Source organism: Periplaneta americana, chromosome 10 (assembly GCF_040183065.1).
Source record: "Periplaneta americana isolate PAMFEO1 chromosome 10, P.americana_PAMFEO1_priV1, whole genome shotgun sequence".
Classification (NCBI taxonomy): domain Eukaryota; kingdom Metazoa; phylum Arthropoda; class Insecta; order Blattodea; family Blattidae; genus Periplaneta; species Periplaneta americana.
Genome location: NC_091126.1, coordinates 166,499,237 through 166,520,899, shown reverse-complemented (window position 1 = coordinate 166,520,899; position 21,663 = coordinate 166,499,237). Strand labels below are relative to the sequence as shown.

Sequence of the window (21,663 nt, the reverse complement as noted above, 5' to 3'; positions counted from 1 at the left end):
CTAGGACCGAAGTCCACACATGTGCTGAGGTGCACTCGTAATGAGTGACTAGTTGGCCGGGATCCGACGGAATAAGCGCCGTCTTAAATCACGAAGTGATATCATAGCATATCATAGATATCTATGACGTAGTGCAGAGGGCGGCCACTAGAGGGAACCCAAGAGTTGGAACTTAAAACTGAGACGATTCTTCCGACGCCGGGGTGGAATCCGGTGTGGCTTAGTGGATAAAGCGTCAGCATGTAGAGCTGAAAACCCGGGTTCAAATCCCGGCGCCGGAGAGAATTTTTCTCCGTTCCATTACTCTTTCATCGTATGATAACGCAGAATATCTGAATGGAAATATCATATGTACTTCGGTACATTATAATAATATATTAATCCAACAGGCTGCTTATTCCTCCTAGCATACTGTCATCCTCTGAGGAGTTTAGTGCTGAGAGGAATGCGGTTCCGACTAGTCTAGCGCGGTACTGGAGTGGGAGGGAACAGTGACAGCGGCAGTCTGGAAGGAAGTACAATCATACTGATAACATTCCACTCGTATATACAGGGATATCATTTTATTTTTACTTCAATTTTTATTGTACCTGAGTTTTGGAATGTACTTCACTCCCACCCCCTCTACTAGTAAACTTCCAACCGTTCACGACACAGAGCCGAGGCCGCGTAAGCAGTATTGAGTTACTGAGTATAGTACGTTTCAAAAATATGTTCGCGTTTTCCAGTGACGAAAGAGCTTTCAATATTGAATCATATTTTCGTACGGGTACTGTCGTCCGTTTCCCTATGTCGCATCCCGGTTTCCCCCACCTGCTTCTGTTCGCCCCTCTGTTAAGTCTAGTAGCTGGGCTATCTTAGCTCTTTTCTGAAAACATTAATTTCTGTTAGGAATAAGACGTCTACGTAATATTATACAAGTGTTTAAAATAACTTAAATAAAAGGGCCTCCTTAAGTAATTAACTGTCACGTGATTCCCCCACTTTCCACGACCCTACGACAAAACCACTTGGACGGACAGTAGATAGCATTTCTGAGTGATTTTATCTTTTCGGATCGGGCAGAAGTGAAGTTTGAATTTACAGTACGTAAGGTACTCTTTTATAGAGTAGGTACAGAATTATTTCAACATGAGTTACTCGTACGAAGGACGAAACTGGTAATTGGAATTAGGTACAATAGTCTATAGTGCGATAATATGCATAAAAGAACTGAAGCCTGTATCGAAATGAACGGCCACCATTTTCTAAAATGTGTTTAAATATCCATATTATGATTATTTTTCAATTTAACTTCATTCTCTATATTGTACGCTAATGTGCTGTAACAGTACAATATACACTGCATAATTAATACTTCCGAATGGATAGCTCAATTCGTGTGTAAAAACACTAAGTGTTAATACAGTACTGTATTTTGATTAAACAAAAACCTAATGAAAATGATCAAACTCAAAATTGCGATATTTCCTAGTTTACATAAATGGATGAACTACTTTACTTTCTAGCATGGGGCTCTACCTCCATGCCCCCCAAGTGCCTTCATGGCATGTTACGGGGATACCTTTACCTTTTTTTACTTTACTTTCTAGTAATGTGATTTGTATTTTACGCCAGTATCATCGAACTCCGTCGTGGAAAGGGTAGCAAACGGTGTTTCCTGTTTCAATCCTTAATAGAAAGGTATAGCCAGGTTAATATTAAAAATGTTAGTAAAAACAAAATGATGTCCCTGTAGAATACCTAACACGTGGACACAGTCACACACTACTACAAACTGAAGACTGCATATTTTTTGACGATTAATACTTCCCACTCCGCTCGGCTCGGCTTGGCTGTAGCAACAAAAGAATCTACCTGCAACCCCCCCGCACCGATGGCAAGAATACCTCAGGTCCCAGCGCTAAACTCGTCGGAGGAAGACAGTACCTAGCGCTTGATGACCGCGCACGACGTCAAGGTCAGAAAAATGAGCTTGTTTGACATCACTGAGGTACACCAATGTTCCGCGGCACACCGGTTGCGGAACACTGCTCTATCCACACAAATACTCTTCTTTTTCGAGGCTGCAATATTTTGTCCGGGCGCATTTAAGGGGAATTGGACGTTATCGCATGCAAAGTAATGATAAAAATAGCCTATCTTCAAGCAGTCATAAATGTAATACTATTTATCACAGCTATTTCATTTTTTTAGTGATATATGTATACATATTAAGCTTTAAAATGAAAAAAAGAATGGTTAATCTAGTGTAAATCCTACCCTTAAATTAATTGTTAAATTTAAACGCATTTTTTCATATAAATTCACTACATATCTGTGATTAGGTACACTCTATTCACTTATCATAGCACACATTGAATTAAAATTTTGGCCACTTACTGCTAATAGATACTAAAACATACCCTACTAAAATTATTAAAATATCTGTAATACTATGGGCATAAGGCTTATACTAATCTTCATTTTTTTTAATTTATTCACGGTGATGATTTCTATAAGTCCTATGCCCATAATATTACAGATACATGAATAATTTTAGTAGGGTATGTTTTAGTATCTATTAGCAGTAAGTGGTCAAATTTTCAATTCAATATGTGCTATAATAAGTGAATAGAGTGTACCTAATCACAGACATGTAGTGAATTTATAAAAAAAATTGTGCTTAATTAAAGAAATTAATTTAAGGATAAAGATTTACTCTAGAGTATCCATTCCTTTTCATTTTAAAGCTTAATATGCATAGACACATAGCTAACAAAAATTAAAGACCTCTGATAAATAGTATTATATTTATGACTGCTTGAATATAGGCTATTTTTAACATTATTTTTCATGCGATAATGACCAACTCCCCTTAATATTTAACTTACCGCACTCACAGCGAGGGTGTCGTGGCTTGGACGAGGCAACGCTGGTTAATAAAATTAAGCGTGAACGGCTGGCTGTGCTTTTCTCGGAAGCTACGTCGCGAAACTGCCATAAACCAGGTGCCGCGAAAACGAGTTCGTTTATTGCAGATGGGGATGGTGCGTAATTCCAATTTCTTGTGTACGCATTTACTCAGTAGGCGAAGGACTGTGAAGACTGCTGCACTGCCCTCTCTCGGTAAGTCGGCGTTCGACTCCCTCTTCTCTAATATTGCACGTTTCCATCTCTTCTAAATAAAGCATGCTGATATCATTTGTTATCTTTTACCACAGTCTACTATATACAGTCGCGAAGCTCAATATGTAGTAAAAATGCAAACATGGGTAGTTGCCCACCACTAGGATCGCTACTATCGCTTCATCATCGCAGATCTCTCTGCTAGCAGACGACAAAATACGTTACACTTTCGTTGTCGTGTTCTTTTGGAAAAATTAACACCTTCCTTCCATTATTGAAATATTAAATGCATAAAGTTAATTTATTATTTTAATGAAGTATATTAAATTCCACCATAAACTCGAAGATAACTGCAAGAAATAAGTTAATATAATTTTTGTTTGTGCAAAACGAACTGAAATTTACTATAATAGCTTCACTCATTCAAGATTATAGCGATAATTAACTATGAAACCAATAAATATTAATTTGCATTTCTCTTTACAACAATAATAATGGAAATATGAATTAATGGAGTAACTTACGTGTACCGGTACTTGTAGTATAGGCTTACGTAGTTAACAAAGTGGGATGAGGTTAAGCAATAATAATCACACCAGAATTGGAAATAAAACGTGATCAATAAATTTTATTGTAACAGACTTTTTCTACATCTCTAGTAAAGCAACAAATAAAAATAACAACAAAATTAACAGCTATAATTAAAAACATATCCTTTGAAAAAAATAGGCCTAAGCAATAATAATCCCACCAGAATTGAAAATAAAACGTGATCAATAAATTTCATTAAAACAAACTTAATTTTTTTCTACGTCTTTAGTAAAATAACACATAAAATAATAACAAAATTAATAGCTACAATTAAAAATATATCCTCTGAAAAAAAAGTAGACCTAACCTTTATTTCTCTGGAAATTTAGCAGCCTAAGTGACAGAACTTTAACCGGTATCTAATGTCCTTTCGGTTAGACTGTAACATTTCATTGTGAAATTTAAGGATCTAATGTATTCTAACAGTCACAAAGAACTTCAAAATTAAGAGTTTGTTTCTGTACAGCATTCTTGTGGAAACCCAGGAACCTTTCAGAATCTTTCGGAAATCTGAAAAAGGATAACTCTGGCCTCTTTCTCTTACTGTTGCTACAATTTATATCACTACAAACGTCTCCTCCTTGTCCCATATTATTATTCCAATTATTATATTTTAGCCATTAACATTTTCATTACAACCAATAACGAACATTTCACAAGCATCAATGTGAAATACGCAACGACCTATCACTCGATAGAAATACGACACAGTCCAAAGTCGACCATGGACAGTCTATTGTTTCTAGTTGCTAACCGCTTGGAGCGCTTTATCACGAGATTTGCAAAAAAACACCTCAAGCTTCGCGACTGTATATAGTACACTGTGCTTTTACGATATGTTTTTTTAACGTACCCTACCTAGTTTAATCTTCTCTCTGGATTTTTATATGACGAATTGTGTTCCTAATTACTGTACTGTTTGTCGCTGACTAGTTAGTCACCCTAACGCGGAGTAACTCGCCGCTATATCAGAGCTAAAGCCTTAACAGAATGATATTATTCTACAGCAGCCGTGGCGAAAATGTGATCGTGCGCCGAACCACTGTGTAACCTGCAACGTGCAAAGCACCTATTTAGGGAGGTGGACACGCGAAGGGGAAGTGAAGCAACTGTCTGACTTATTAACGGATTTTTCATTTTCCTTACATCAAGCACTTAAATATAATTTTATACAGTACAAGGCTACAGACTAATACAGGGTCATCATTTTATTTTTACTTCAATTTTTATTGTACCTGAATTTTTTAATGTACTTCACTCCCACCCCTTCTACTAATGAAGTTCAACCGTCCTCCACACAGAACCAAGGCCGCATATACAGTCATAGTAACCTTACGGTCATAGTAAACAGTATGTTCCAAAAATATGTTCACGTTTTCCAGTGACGAAAGAGCTTTCAATATTGAATCATTTTCGCACAGGTACTGTCGTCCATTTGCCTTCGTCGTATCCCGGTTTCCCTCACCAGCTTTTATTCGCCAGTTAGTGGCTGGGCTGTCTTAGCTCTTTTCTGAGAACATTAATTTCAGTTAGGAATTGGACGTCTACGTAATATTATACAACTGTTTAAAATAACTTAAATAAAAGGGCCTCGTTAAGTAATTAACTGTCACGTGATTTTCTCCCTTTCTACGACCCTACATGGACGGATAGTAGATAGTATGTCTGAGTAATTTTATCTTTTCGGATCGGGCAGAAGTGAAGATTGAATTTACAGTACGTAAGGTACTCTTTTATAGAGTAGGCACAGAATTATTTAAACATGAGTTACTAGTACGAAGGACGAAACTGGTAATTGGAATTGGGTACAATAGTCTATAGTGCGATAATATATTAGAACTGAAGGCTGTATCGGAATGAACGGCCACCATTTTAAAAAATGTGTTTAAATATCCATATTGTGATTATTTTTTTAATTTAGCTTCATTCTCTATATTGTACGCTAATGTGCTGTAGACAGTATAATATACACTGCATAATGAATACGTCCACATGGACAGCTCAATTCGTGAGTAAAACACTCTTTGTTAATACTGTACTGTATTTTGATTAAATAAAAACCTAATGAAAATGATCAAACTCATAAGCGCAATATTTCCAAGTTTACGTAAATGGATGAACTACTTTTCTTCCCTCCTATACTTAGCAAAGTGATTTGTTTGTATATTAGCCAGTATCATGGAACTCCAGTCGTGGAAGGGGGTAGCAAACGGCGTTGATCGAGAGGTATAGGCAAGTTAATATTAAAAATGTTAGTAAAAATAAAATGATGTCCCTGTACGTAGGCCTACGTGTAACGAAGAAAAAATGAACGATAAAACATAGGACACATTATTACAACCTAAAATCAACTTTCTTTAGAATGTTTTTACGACAGAGTTTCAAAATCAGGAATTGTGTCTCTTACTGCCAGTCGTAGTTGATCACGAAGTTATTTGTCTGTCAGTCGACATCTAAATTTGGTTTTTAGGCCTACTATTTTCAGTGTTGAAAATAATCTTTCACAAACTTAAGTTCTAGCGAACATGGCTTCAACAGAGCAAGCGAAAGAACGAAGCTTCGGATATTTATTTTTTTGGCAAAGATTTGAAAAGTTCAACATTTGTCAAGTCCTTGCATCTAGCTTTCATTTAACATCACATTTTAAACCTGTGAGTTTAAATTGAAGATCTAACCGCATTATTCGTACATCTGTTGAAAAAGGATCGACGTACAGAAATGATAATGATGATAATAATGATAATAATGATAATAATGATAATAATAATAATAATAATAATAATACTAATAACACTTAACCTTTTAATGTTTCATCAGTAACATGTAGTAACATGTAGTTGTACAACCGTTTTCCTCGTAATACTTGTGAAAAAAAATCATACATTTGAGCCGTTCAGAGCAAAAGTGGTGTAAGTCAAAATTGGGTAACGAGGTTTAAAGTAAAAATTCTGTAAAATACAGCGCAAAGTAGCAGCTAATATGTCCTCCTTACTATCCACTGACAACTAATAGTTTAAATAAAATAAATATTAATTGCTACTTTGCGCTGTATTTTACAGAATGTTTACTTTAACCCTCATTACCCATTTTTGACTTACACCACTTCTGCTCTGAACGGCTCATTTAATATTCTCATCATATTGGCAGGAAAAAAATACGTCCTCCCGTCCTACTTGAAACTTTCGTTTTTGTAGAGGTAGGCCTACATGGTTTCGAGAGAGACATTGCGACGATATGCCACTCGCAGGTCAGAGACAAATACAAATGGAACGGAGTTTGATTCCAGTGAGTGAGGTGGTGAGGGTTATGGGAGGTAGGAAGCAAGAGAAATGCATAGCCATCATTGCGAGCTACAATGTGCTCGCGAGTCACATTTTCGCCACGGCTGCCCTACAAGTTTGGTTTTATTTATTCAAAAGAAATATTTTCTCAACTTTTGGTATAGAAAAGTGAAATTTTCAGGTATAGGCCTATTTATTTAGTAGCCTTACGGAATGTTTTCGTGAATCTAATATACCATATATATAGGCCTATATACGTATTACTGAAGATAGTGTGTTGAAAAGTTTGAAAGTATTCGCATGGAAATTGTTTGTAAGGAAACGAATTAACAAAGCAACTACTGTTACATCATAAGCAAAAGATACGTGCCCATGTGTTGTAAAAATGTCAGCTCTAGGCCTATAGCTTCAGCAGATTTCGAGAAAATAATTTAAAATTCTGATGATAGGAAGTTGCTCACAAATATCACCGTAAAAGCATAATGCGATAAGAGTTTTGTTATGTAATATTAGTTACACTTAAAACAGATACAGTACCTAGGTAACTTTGCTTTGTACTGTAATATTGTTTCGATTGGTTTATTGATTACTTTTGTAACGCTAAAGATACCATCAATATAAATTCCAACTTATCATGTCATACTCAATCTCTTTCTTTGGAATATCACTTTCTTTATGAATGATGTGTTTCATTCACTAATACAGTATAATATCATACTACTATGGAATTTAAGTGAATATTCCTTCTTAACTCTCTATTATGTTATGAAGATTTAAAACACAATTGCAATATTAAGAAATCAGTATTAGTACTTTTGTTTTACAGACAATATAGATAATATTAAACAGAAAGAAGCCATATAAAAATAACGACATAAAATTTCACGTTCCGTTTGAAGTTTGTGCACCACTGTTATCTTAATCCAACAGGTTGCTTATTCATATACACAACCCTTCCTCTTCCATACTTAGCGCTTGCTGCCCGCGCACGACGTCAAGGTCAGAAAAATGCGCTTGCTTTGACATCACTGGGCTAAGCGAACAGATCAAATCTCAGTTGTTTTTGTCAAGCTAGCTGTAACTCAATTGATGCTCATAATATAATTTCACAAGTTTTCGAAAGTTGGATTTGCATTCTTCTTCGTGTGAGCGAGAAACAGGGGCGAAAATCATAAAGTATCCTAATTTTTGGGATCATTATAAACGGTGAAATTCCTTGAATGACTCTTGAGTTTGTTTGTGCTTAGTATAGTTGAAAATATAATGCAGCTGACGATTAAAATATCACTAAATTTCCGGGATCAGTTCCATCTTCTTTATGAGAACAAAACAAGAAAGGACCTTGAAAATCATATATTACTAGTTGGAGTCATTATATAGGACAATTTCACGTCATTTACTCTTCACTTTTGTGGTTAGTGTACTTGTATAGCCATTGCTTCCGTTAATAAAATTTCACAATATGTTGATGTTGCTTCTATATTCCTCTTCACGTGTACATCTATTTATAGGCCTACTTAGAGTTAAGTTTGTTTTATGGGTTGGTTCTATTTTCGTTTCCATTTCAACACGTGTAGAGAAAAGGATATCCTTCACGCGGGATTGTGACTTACATTCAAATCTAAGAGAACCCTGAGGTTTATTGCCGCACTCACATATGCCCGCCATCGGTCCCTATCGTGAGCAAAATTTATCCAGTCCCTAGCATCATATCCCACCTCCCTCAAATAGGCTACATTTTAATATTATCCACCCATCTACGTCTCGACCTCCCAAAGGTCTTTTATACTCTGGCCTCCCAACTAACACTCTATATCCATTTCTGGATTCGTCCATAGGCCTACATGTCCTACCCATCTCAAACGTCTGGATTTAATGTTTCTAATTATGTTAGGTGAAGAATACAATGAGAGCAGTTCTGCGTTGTGTAACTTTTTCCATTCACTTGTAACTTCATCCCTCTTACAAGGGAAGGGTTTCGGCTCGAACAGTAATTTTGAGTTAAAAATTTGTACAGACGCTTAGGCCTACCTCACAATGGTGATGAAAACCGTAAAAGCATTCATTTGTGTAACTCTCCGTTTGGTTGGTATTGGTCAATACACTTCTTTAAAAATGTACATGAGGATTCTCTATAAAATGCATCAAACAGCATGGAGCAGAGCAATAAGCACAACACGCAGAAGCAACACCTGAACAATCTTCTGAACCACACTCCAGTGCTGAAAAATCAAATGACACCTGAATTACATTTTTGAAGTCCGAGACTTGTTCACGATTCACGTAACCAGCAGACTGCCAGGAATACTGAAGCATTGGGCGGTATACTGGAGCAGACAACTGGTTATGAATAACAGAGTGCATTTTCATTGTAAACACTCGATTTCCCAAGTTAAGTTCTGGATTCCCAGCAAGAGTCCTTAAGCAATCTGATAGCCTCCGAGCATATATTTTTTATTGTCTAAGGAAATAGATATTCAGAGGCTGGATATATTTAGTTTTTTTTAGGTGGAATGATCATACATTCCATGTCCTAGCCTTGGAATGATTCATTTATTAAGTTTGCGTCTTTGTGCGCATTCAATGACTCACACAACAGTATATACTTTTGATTAGCTGCAATATTTTCAGACAGAACGTTGGAGAGAAATGTTCTTAAATGTGCTTTAGACATTTTACCACTCGCACTAGCTTCTAGGCTAGGCTAGGCTTACGGGTAAGGTGTCCCACCCCTCAACTTGTACAGTGCTCTAACAGACAAACCAGACATTACATAAACAAATGCTTTTGGGAGCTTTACAGAAATGTAAAGATGGGCCTGTATACAAATTTTGGATACGAAATTCCTGTTCGAGCCGAAACCCTTCCCTTGTTAGCCCCAAATATTCTACTAAGCACCTTATTCTCAAACACCCTTAGCCTCTGTTCCTCTCTCAAAATGAGAATCCAAGTTTCATGATCATACAGAGCAACCGGTAATATAATTGTTTTATAAATTCTAACGTTCAACTTTTTTGAGAACAGACTGGATGACAAAAGCTTTCCAACGTTACATTTCGGACATAGCCTAGGTATATAGGTTATTTCGATATACATTAACTCAAACCATATTATCCTGAAGTATTTTACATTCCTCCTGAGACACTCTGTAGGCCTACATAAAATCTGTGTTTGACGAAAACAGATTTCATTTTTGCAGAGAGCATTAAAAAGACATTCAAAATTATCCTTCGTCATGTAAGGCACCAAAACATGGCAACCATGTGTAATAAAACGCTTATTGCAGTAAATTTATTGCACCCCAACATAATCGCAGACCTTGTAAATAATAACAACAAATCTAAATAGCCTCCTACAGTAACATGCAACGGATAACGTAAACATTTCACGCAATTACGGGAACTTATGAATCCCTTGTAATAATTTCGGGTGGTTTGAATGCGCTAAAGAGGAGTTACCGCTGATCGCTAGTACAAACTACTGTCCGCATTTCACGAGAAGATCCGACCAAGGAATGCGAGTTTTTCCCCCACTCTTAAAACCTATCCTCGACATGAAACTGGCCAGCCATTGACTGGGCCTTGCTTGTCCCAGCCGGCCAATAACACCACTCCTATCCACCTGCTCCTTCAAGGACGCCGAGTTACTGGCTTACTCTCTCCTCTTACCCCGCAAGGACCGTACTCACCTCGCAGGGATCCTCTCGTGGAATTTGGACAGTACAGAGTGAAAGCAAGGACATAATGCTGAGTACTAAATGCACTATTTTATTACAGAAACAATGACTGAACAACGAAATACAGATTCTACAAGTCACTCCAGGAATGGAGAAGGAGGTAGTCGTGGAGGAGACGAAATTACACATCAAGAAGAAGATAGGGCATTATTTCCACACATGTTTGTAGGCAATGAAAATATTATATACAGTTTGCCTCAAGAAAATGTTACTCGAGAAGGGGATAGGGGACCTGAAGGCCCTCTGTATGTAGACCACGAAGAAGTGATTCAAGATGCCACTCAGGAAGAAGTTTCCAATCGAGAAGTAGATGAGGGACTCGATGTTCCTCTGTTTGTAGACAACGAAGAAGTGATTCAAGGTGCCAATCAGGAAGAAGTTTTCAATCAAGTAGTATATGTGGTAGATTACACAGCGTGTAGATATGAGAAGAGTTTTAGGACAAGGCAAATAGCTGTGGCCAAGAAGCGAAAGTTCAGGAGGCTTAAGGTGAGAGACATAAATTTCCTACAGATTTGGATTTTTCTTCAGGATTTGATAGTTTCCGTTTATTTGTGCTACATTATTTTTTGTTGTTAACTAAATGCCTAAAGCGAAATCACTTTACTTCAAGTGATTAAATTTGCAATTACTCTCTATCTTAGCATTTACTTAGTAGTCTGTGAAATCTGATCAAAAATTAGGAATTTATATTTTAATTCCATATATTTGAATTCATGAATGTCTGAAAATTAAAAGAAATCATAATTGTCAAATTATCACATACAAAAATAACTAGGACTGAGATATTTCATCATAATAAAAAGGATCTTAGTCAGGATTTTGCAAAGTTTAATCTAAAATATAACTTAATTCAAGTAAGTTAACATCACAAATTAGGGGAATTGTATTTTCAGGTTGATTAAAAGAGTGACAGAAGATTAAAAGTTAAAATTATATTTAAACGATACCAATTCATTTTTTTATATAAGTTATAGATTGTCCACAATTAAAACTTATTTTTTAACATTTTTCTTCATGTCTACACTCCGTTGCAATCAATTATATTTCAATATTTATTTATTTATTTAGGCCTATTTATTTGTTTATTTATTTATCTATTTATTTATTTATCTATCAATTAATTAATTAATTTATATCATCCTGTATTCACGTCATGGCGGATTAGATGTATTCCGGTTCTTAATCCATCACCCACCAAATAATGATTAAAAATTAACAATAGGCCTACATATGACAACCTATAAGTATATATTAAGTATCTGTTTAACATTTATTATTATTATTATTATAATTATTATTATTATTATTATTATTATTATTATTATTAAAATACAGTATTCTGCACACGTCTTAACAAGCTGTTCCCATGCAATTTGCAACCTTACCCGCCCTCTTCCTAATCCTTCCAGGGAAAACCCGTGTCAAGTCTGACATGAGCCGCAATAAAGTAGCAGACTTCTGAAAAGAAGCTGGAGTGAAGGAACAAACTGGAAAGGTGTTGAAAGAATAAAAGAAATAGCTTTTCAGATTATTGCATGACCTCTTTACTTTAAATAAAATCATGGATTGCGATGGACGAAGCTTTCACTACGATGGAAAAGTAATGTGTCAAGTGTGCAGTAAAAAAGTCGGGTGCTCTATAAAATCACAACTGGAGAGTCCTACCTATCCTATACCTGCCAGATATTGATATTAAATATTTTCATAATTTTACATATTTTGGTACATATTCAGCTTATTTTTCTTACATAAATATGTACATATTTCACACCTTGATATTACATAAAAATCCGGTCCCTAGTTATGACCGGCCTAGCTATCACCCGTAAGGGGAAATAATATGTAACTTTCAACTTTCGTATATAACAAGCTACCAATTTCACTAGATCTTGGACATTAACCATAGTGTACTGTAAAATGGGTAGGCCTACATACCGACTGCTTTCAGCAAAGCAAAACGTCATGGCCAGGGGGTACATAACACTCATCCCCACACTTCAGTTTTCATTCATATAAATGTATTTCGGTTTCCAGATGAAAACGAAAATACACAAGTCTCAGTGTGTTGTGCTGCCTTCGTCTACTTGCATCTCCCCTCCTCTGTTATCACTGAACTGTCATAGTTGAACCCTGCTATAAACACATAATTATATGTAGCCTATGTAAGTCGTATGTTAGGATGTGTATACTATAGGGTGATTCAGACCACTCGTAACAGTAATTTATTTCGGAAACCAGTGCATGAAAATTTCCGACACAAAAATATTTATAACTGAACCACAAAACACTAAACCCGAAAAGACAAAGCATATGATTATGTCTCGTGACCAGAATATTGTACGGAATGGAAATATAAAAATTGGAGATTTATCCTTCGAAGGGGTGGAAAAATTCTAATATCTTGGAGCAACAGTAACAAATATAAATGATACTCGGGAGGAAATTAAACGCAGAATAAATATGGGAAATGCTTGTTATTATTCGGTTGAGAAGCTTTTATCATCTAGTCTGCTGTCAAAAAATCTGAAAGTTAGAATTTATAAAACAGTTATATTACCGGTTGTTCTGTATGGTTGTGAAACTTGGACTCTCACTCTGAGAGAGGAACATAGGTTAAGGGTGTTTGAGAATAAGGTGCTTAGGAAAATATTTGGGGCTAAGAGGGATGAAGTTACAGGAGAATGGAGAAAGTTACACAACGCAGAACTGCACGCATTGTATTCTTCACCTGACATAATTAGGAACATTAAATCCAGACGTTTGAGATGGGCAGGGCATGTAGCACGTATGGGCGAATCCAGAAATGCATATAGAGTGTTAGTTGGGAGACCGGAGGGAAAAAGACCTTTGGGGAGGCCGAGACGTAGATGGGAGGATAATATTAAATTTGATTTGAGGGAGGTGGGATATGATGATAGAGACTGGATTAATCTTGCACAGGATAGGGACCGATGGCGGGCTTATGTGAGAGCGGCAATGAACTTTCGGGTTCCTTAAAAGCCATTTGTAAGTAAGTAAACCACATGTGAACTTTCACTTGAGCTTGCTTTCATCAATCAGATCTGACAGGAAGTAGGGTCAGTGGCGTATCACTTTAAAATTTCAAATGGGAGTCGAGGTCAAATAAGGTACCATTTGATAGAGCTCTTCAAAACAAACAACTTTCATAGGAAACGTTTTTATTAATTCCTACTCTTTCAGTGAGAAAACGTACGAAAATGCAATGTGTAATTCGGACCGCCTGTAAGTCATTTTATTTCGGAAACTAGTGCATGAAAATTTTCGAGAAAAAAATATTTATAACTAAACTACATGTGAACTTTCACTAGAACTTGATTTCATCAATCAGCTCTAACAGCAAGTAGGGTCAGTGGCGTATCATTTGTAAATTTCAAATGAGAGTCGGGTCAAATAGTGTACCATTTGATAGAGCTTTTCAAGACAAACAACTTTCATAGGAAACGTTTTTATTAATTCCTAATCTGCCAGTCACTTGACCACGCCGAAGTATTAGGAGTCACAGACAGTGTTAGAAGAAGAGTACAGGTGTGTGCTGCTCAGAACGGCAGATAGTTTGAAAATGTATATATGATTAATGGAATTGTCAAGCCTTTCTGTAACATGTCAAAATTAATTGTATTGTTTACATTTTCGTCTTGTAACATTTCTCAATATTGATGACATTGTCTTTTTGTATGTTTTCTCAGCGAAAGAGTAGGAATTGATAGAAACGTTTCCTATGAAAATTGTTTATTTTGAAGAGCTATATCAAATGGTACACTATTTTACCCGACTCCCATTTTAAATTTTAAAGTGATACGCCACTGATCCTACTTCCTGCTAAGGCTGATTGATGAAATCTAGCTCAAGTGAAAGTTCACATATGGTTTAGTTATAAATATTTTTGTCTCGAAAATTTTCATGTACTAGTTTCCGAAATAAAATGACTTACAGGCGGTCCGAATTACCCATTGCATTTTCGTACGTTTTCTCACTGAAAGAGTAGGAATTGATAAAAACGTTTCCTATGAAAGTTGTTTGTTTTGAAGAGCTCTATCAAATGGTACCTTATTTGACCCCGACTCCCATTTGAAATTTTAAAGCGATACGCCACTGACCCTACTTCCTGTTAGAGCTGATTGATGAAATCAAGCTCAAGTGAAAGTTCACACGTGGTTTAGTTATAAATATCTTTGTCTCGAAAATTTTAATGCACTAGTTTCCGAAATAAAATGACTTACAGGTGGCCCGAATTACCCATTGCATTTTCGTACGTTTTCTCACTGAAAGAGTAGGAATTAATAAAAACGTTTCCTATGAAAGTTGTTTGTTTTGAAGAGCTCTATCAAATGGTACCTTATTTGACCCCGACTCCCATATGAAATTTTAAAGCGATACGCCACTGACCCTACTTCCTGTTAGAGCTGATTGATGAAATCAAGCTCAAGTGAAAGTTCACACGTGGTTTAGTTATAAATATCTTTGTCTCGAAAATTTTCATGCACTAGTTTCCGAAATAAAATGACTTACAGGTGGTCCGAATTACCCATTGCATTTTCGTACGTTTTCTCACTGAAAGAGTAGGAATTAATAAAAACGTTTCCTATGAAAGTTGTTTGTTTTGAAGAGCTCTATCAAATGGTACCTTATTTGACCCCGACTCCCATTTGAAATTTTAAAGCGATACGCCACTGATCCTACTTCCTGTTAGAGCTGATTGATGAAATCAAGCTCAAGTGAAAGTTCACATGTGGTTTAATTATAAATATTTTTGTCTCGAAAATTTTCATGCACTAGTTTCCGAAATAAATGATTGTTACGGGTGGTCTGAATCACCCTGTATATTAGTACACATTTAAGTCGAGTAAGCTACATGTCTTTAGATTTTCAACCTTCATATAATAAAGATGTGGGGCTAGTTCTCCATCACGTAAAGAATGACACACGATAAGAATGTAATGATTGCTTTGCTTTGGTGATTTGCAGATCATTCCGAAGCCCCGCCGACAGGAATTCGAGTGAAGTAAAGAACAACAAGAAATACAGCTACAAGATATACTTCTAAACAGTTAATATAATAATTATAAAGTAATGTATACACAGCGTGGAAGTGAAATAACCTTGCAGATTGAAAGGAACGATCGGGTACATGTAAATGAATAGAAAACCTATGTTACGTTTTTTGGTTACATGCACGGTTAATTATAAGTTTGAAATTTCAGCAGTCCGGCAACATCGCCGCTAACACACTCTACTCGTGATACAGATGTAAGAGGTCAACGAAATCGATGTGTCTAGGTAGGTGAGCTGCTCTCTGCCAAGACTTGCCACTTGCTCGCATTGTGCAATAGCTTGAATTTAGAGGTTTTTAAAATTAAATTTACACGAAAACCGTGCACGCTATTGAAATACGCCAGAGGGACAAATTATTCTCTATTAGATTTCCTATCAATGTGGACAAAAATCACGATCCTATTCGCAATAGTCACCGAATAAGAGATCGTTAAACATTTGGAAAAAAAAAAAAACTTTTTTTTTCGGAAAAAAAAACTACGAACTTTCCACCAATATGATGTTAGGCCTATAGTTTTCTGTTACATACAACATAAGTGAAGCTATTCGCTCTGGAAATCTGCAAGGCTATTTCTGTTCCACCCTGTATGCATAATAGGCTACACACGTGTAAGTTAGATGTTTAATATTTCATGACTAAATTTTTCAAATTTAGGCCTAAATAGGCCTACATTTATTTATTTATTATTTTGCTAATAATTGTAACATAAAATATAATATACTTATACAGAAAAACTTTAGCTCGCCCCTGAAAGAGTAGAACTCGTGCTCAGGGGCGGATTCCTGAATTGAAATTAATAATTATACAATACAATTTCTCTTATGTCTACTGTGCAATTACAGTATATAAATTTAAATTTACAATTTTTCAATTTTTATAAAATCCATACATAACTTTTTAAATGTAATACTAGAACTATTAGAATTGACAAGAATAGGACATTTAAATATACATTTGTTATATATTCTTGGGCCTAAATTACTACTATGATTAAATACTGTAACAGTGTTGCATTTTGGTTCAAACAATCTTAAAGAATTCATACCTTTTGTTTCATAACTATGAGAATACAATTCAAAATTATTTCGATTTTTATGTATGAATTTTATTAATACAATGTAATAAATTTGTCTTACGTTAAGTACATTAAAGTCTAAAAACAAATTTTGAGATGGAAAATCAATAGGTTTATGAACACATATTTTAATTATTTTCTTCTGCAATAAATAAAGTGGATTAAAATTGGATTTAAATGTGCTACACCATCCCATAATTCCATACATAATTACCGATTGAAATAAAGTTAAATATATTGTGTGTAATAAACTTATTGACAAGTAATTCCTCAATAAAACAAAATAATATACTATTTTACGTAATTTATTACAAAGGTAATTAATATGTTGGTTCCATTTTAAATGATTATCGAAAATTATGCCTAAATACTTAACTTCAGAGGACTCTTTAATAATCGGACGTTTACACTGTACTGTATAAGACAACAATCAGAATTATGTAATTTAATACTTAATATAGATGTAGGAGGTTTGTTACATTTTTCAGATCATGAGAATGGAATAATTATGGTTTTATTTTCGTTGATAGGAAGATGAAACGACAATTCTGTATGTTTCTTTCTTACTTAGTACCCTACTTAACTTATTCTATTTGATTACTTAAACTTTTCATGCAAATTATTTTAAATTTTGTGTGTTCTATAAAATTGATTTTATCAGAACCACAGGAATTTGTCGGTAGTATAAAGTATATAAAATATAGACTATTTAATTAATCTGTGGTACATACTTCTTGTTATTACTTTGAAGGTGATATATCTGTGTGAATTCATTTTTCCTATCTTTTTTAAACAATCTTACCAAATAAACTAAGTCTAACACATCCTAATGTCATGACTGCGCTATTTTGAAGGCTAGCAGAGGAACATTTCACAGAAAAATGAAATCGACAATAGAAATTATCTTAGGTTAGTACAAGCGCTGTTCATTTGGCGATATCCAAAGTGTAGCCTGCGAACAGCATGAGTGATGTTTCTTAGATTATTTCACGAATGTAATAGGCCTACTATAGTAGCCTTGGATATTTTTTTACTTGTTTATTTAAGGACGCTGTATCAATTACGAAGTTATTCAGCGTCGATGGGCTTGGTGTTAGCGAGATGAGGCCGAAGATTCGCCACAGATTACCTGAAATTTGCTTTTTTGTTTGTGGAAACATCGGAAAGAACCGTCCACACCTGTGGAGTAACGGTCAGCGCGTCTGGCCGCGAAACCAGGTGGCCCGGGTTCTAATCCCGGACGGGTCAAGTTACTTGGTCGAAGTTTTTTCCGGGGTTTTCCCTCAACCCGATACGAGCAAATGCTGGGTAACTTTCGGTGCTGGACCCCGGACTCATTTCACCGGCATTATCACCTTCATTTCATTCAGACGCTAAAAACCTAGATGTTGATACAGCGTCGTAAAATAACCCAATAAAATAAAATTAAAAAAAATCGGAAAAAACCCAACCAGATAATCAGCTCAAACAGGAATCGAACCCGCGCCCGAGCTCAACTCCGAATAGGCAGACAAGCGCCTTATCCGACTGAGCTACACCGGTGATACCTTGGGTATAATAACATTAATGAGGTACGTATGTGATAATTAAGAAATGTCACTTAAATCAATGGCCTACACTAAGTGTAATACAAACCCACGATTTTAATTTAATTTACATCCAATGCAAGTTAATCATCGTCGAACTTCCATTCTTCAGATTTAATTTATAATTCAGACCGTATATAGGCCTATCAACCAAGTTCCGTATGGGACTCGCATTCGGGAGGTCCGTGATTCGATTCTCGGGCCGACCAACCTGACTGTGGTTTTTGCGTCGTTTTCCACAGTTACTTAGGCAAATGCCGGATTGCAATTTTCATTGTCCCGGTCCATTTCCCTTTCCCTCCCGTGTAGAAAAAGAATTTAGAAAGTTCTCATGCGGCCGGTGGGCTGGTACACCCTCATCCACATTCATCCCATAAATTCTGCGTGCACAATAGGTCTCAGTGTGGCCGACGTGCAAAGGGTCGTCCTAACCCTCCCCTAACCACCGTGACCTGACCTGACCTAACCTAACCTAACCTAGTGAGGCCTATCAATGATGCTGAAGCTGATCAGGAAAAGAAAAACAATTGGCTGGGTCACTGGTTGAGAAGAAACTGCCTTCTGAAGAATGAACTGCGAGGAATAGAGGACGGGAGAAGAGTTAGGGACAGAAGGAGATGTCAGATGATAGACGACATTAAGATATAGGCCTATGGATCATGTGCAGAGACTTGGAGGAAGGCAGAAAACAGGAAATATTGGAGAATGCCGGGTTTGCAGTGAAAGACCTGTCCTTGGGCAGAAGACTATGGATGAATAGGCCTATCATGTTTTGTAATACATTTTGTTAAATTATTAAACAAATCAGAATTATAAGCATAGGCGGAGAGAGAACCGTTTCTTTGGGGGGGGGGGAAAGAAAAACCATAGAATCCCCATATAACGGGGTTATGATGGGGGACATCATTTACCTTCTCCCCCCGTTATAGCTTGATCGTTGTACATTATGTCGGAATATGATCATTTAATAAAGGTATTTTCGGTAGCATGTTTCTTCCAGGTCCCGCGCCGTGGCGTCGCGGTCTAGGGCATCCCGCCTAGGACTCGCATTACGGAATGCGCGCTGGTTCGATTCCTCATGGGGGAAGAAATTTTCTCATGAAATTTCGGCCAGTGTATGGGACGGTGCCCACCCAGCATCGTGATGCACTTGGGGAGCTACGATAGGTAGCGAAATCCGGTTGCGAATACCAGCTATAACGGCTGGGGGGATCATCGTGCTAACTGCACGATACCTCAATTCTGGTTGGATGATCGTCCACCTCTGCTTCGGCATGTGGGCGTGAGGCCAGCAGCCGGCTGGTCGGTCTAGGCCCTTCACGGACTGTAGCGCCACGGATTATTATTATTATTATTATTATTATTATTATTATTATTATTATTATTATTAAGTTGTATAGGGCTTGAACTGTAGGTCTACTACAAATTATAATAGGGTATAACTTAAAAGAATGTCCCTCTTTTTTTTTAGTAGGTTATTTTACGACGCTTAGGTTATTCAGCGTCTGAATAAGATGAAGGTGATAATGCCGGTGAAATGAGTCCAGAGTCCAGCACCGATAGTCTCCCTCTTTTTCTTCCTCGCACAGAAACACATGTACACATCAATAAAACTACATAACAGTGCTAACAGAAAATATTTTATAATTATGAAGTTTACTTCCTCAAGATATCATATTATGAAATGAAAACTCTATTATTTTATTTAATCTCGTCTCTAAGTTTACACGTTATACTGGGATCACTTTTCTTTCTCCTGCATTGTTGTGCGGTGTTATTCATATTTCTCCAAGCGGCGGCCTGAACACCTGCAGACTTCTAACACGTGAGTACAGGCTGTAACAAAAGAAACATTACAACGTTTCCATTCCTCAAATGAGGTACAGAAATTCTTATACATTACATTAAGAAATTTAAAATAAATATTATAGTCCAGACACATGATCTGAAGATATTAATTCGTCAATTTAAGCACAGAAACTTAATCAGAAACAAAAGCAAAAAAGATCTTTTGACTTCTATATTTTCTAACGTCAATAGAAAAGAAAAGAGTTTAGACAAGTTTGGGGGGCAGTGCCTCTCCATACCCCACCATAACTCCGCCTATGATTATAAGCATAATGAAAATCGGAGCTAATTAACTCATTCTTTGCTTGACTGCAAACTGCCACCTCCACTGTGACGTTTCTTTCTGGCAATCTTGTCAAATTCAGGCTCCGTCTTCGAACAACTAAAACGCAATAAAGAAACCAAATGTTTATCGTAATTCTACTTGGCACGTTGTTTTTCTGACATTTTAACAGGGGCGGCCCGTCCATAAGAGCTGCGGAGCTGCAGCACTCCCTGCTTTGACAGGAAAATAAAAATAATATTTATTTTAATTCGTAGAAGAATTGTTGCAGCTTTTATTGGTAAATTGCTTTATATTTCATCTGGCCGGGAATATGTACTATTATCTTATGTATAATCTTTTTGCACGTCGACTGTATTGGAATTGACACTGCATTCAAAGCCGTCCTGGGATCTGCAGGGTGGGACAGCTCATAGAGAGTGTCTCTTGCAAGGTCAGGGGGTAGAGAGGTGAAGGGAAGCAGAGGGAAACTGCCGCTGTTTAAAACCTATATTTCGCTGCAGTGGCTTGCAGAGCCAGGCGACAAGGGAAGATCTTTCCTCCACTCCCACACCGCTATTGTAATGCTACGACCAATGGATTCTCTATTCGCTTGAAACTTAATGACAACATTTTTATTTTCTCTTCACATATTTATTGTTGTAGAATCTTATCGAGTTAATATAAGGAAATTAATATTCTTTTTTGCCTTATTATTACGTATATATCCAGCCTCCAGTAGAACCTTAGGATTTGCCTTAACTCAAAACGATTGCACGAGTAGAATCCTTTTGATATAGCACGTAAAATACGAAAGAGACTTATTTTCCAGTTTTAGAACATTGTTGACCATCAGTATATCTGAGTGTTGCTTTGGTGTGACGTCTTAGTACCGTAACTTAACCAGTGCAAATGTGCAAGCATGAGAGTGTGTGAATTACAGAATATTAATTTTATGTTTCTCATCTTTCCCTTGCAGAGAAGATTGATGTAATGAAGTAAAATTAAAGAGTCGTCCGTTACCCGACTTAAATCTTACTCAAGCTTCATCCAGCCGAAATAGTGCATATACTGTATGTAAGGAAGTATAACAATGAAA

General features: G+C 36.4%; 1 non-coding gene across 1 annotated transcript; it reads left to right on the top strand.

Annotated features, from left to right (window-relative positions):
- Window positions 1-209: 209 nt before the first annotated feature.
- TRNAY-GUA (transfer RNA tyrosine (anticodon GUA)) lies at window positions 210-281 on the top strand. Its single transcript has one exon. It is a non-coding gene; the product is annotated as a tRNA-Tyr (tRNA).
- The last annotated feature ends 21,382 nt before the right edge of the window (window positions 282-21,663 follow it).